General features: G+C 22.3%; 1 protein-coding gene across 3 annotated transcripts in view; it reads right to left on the bottom strand.

Moving 5' to 3' along the window:
- The window catches only part of LOC107489437 (probable methyltransferase TCM_000336), a 13,487-nt gene that overhangs the window by 12,019 nt on the left and 1,145 nt on the right, over positions 1-323 (bottom strand). The window lies entirely within an intron of this gene.

Here is a 323-nt window from a genome sequence, read left to right as displayed (position 1 = left end):
GTGAGAATAAAGTGAAAAATTCATGAATTAGATTCATTAATAAGGACATTATTTATGAATCTAGCTAGCACAAAATTTTATTTTACCCCTGTTTTTGGTAATTAATTATTTTACCCCTTTTCCATCCTATAGAAAATGCACGCCTAACATACGTTAAGTTGTGGATAAAGCTGGGATAAAAATATTCATGAATGAGTATATAATGTGTAAAATTATGAGAAAAACTCATCAAAATGTCTAATAATTTTCTATTTTGGGAATTATAAAAAATATAAAAAATTTATTTAATAATTTTTTATCATTTTAAATATAAAAAATAACAA

This window comes from Arachis duranensis, chromosome 5 (genome assembly GCF_000817695.3).
Source record: "Arachis duranensis cultivar V14167 chromosome 5, aradu.V14167.gnm2.J7QH, whole genome shotgun sequence".
Classification (NCBI taxonomy): Eukaryota; Viridiplantae; Streptophyta; class Magnoliopsida; order Fabales; family Fabaceae; genus Arachis; species Arachis duranensis.
Note: the sequence above shows the minus strand (reverse complement) of the source record. Positions and strands in the feature narration are given on the sequence as shown.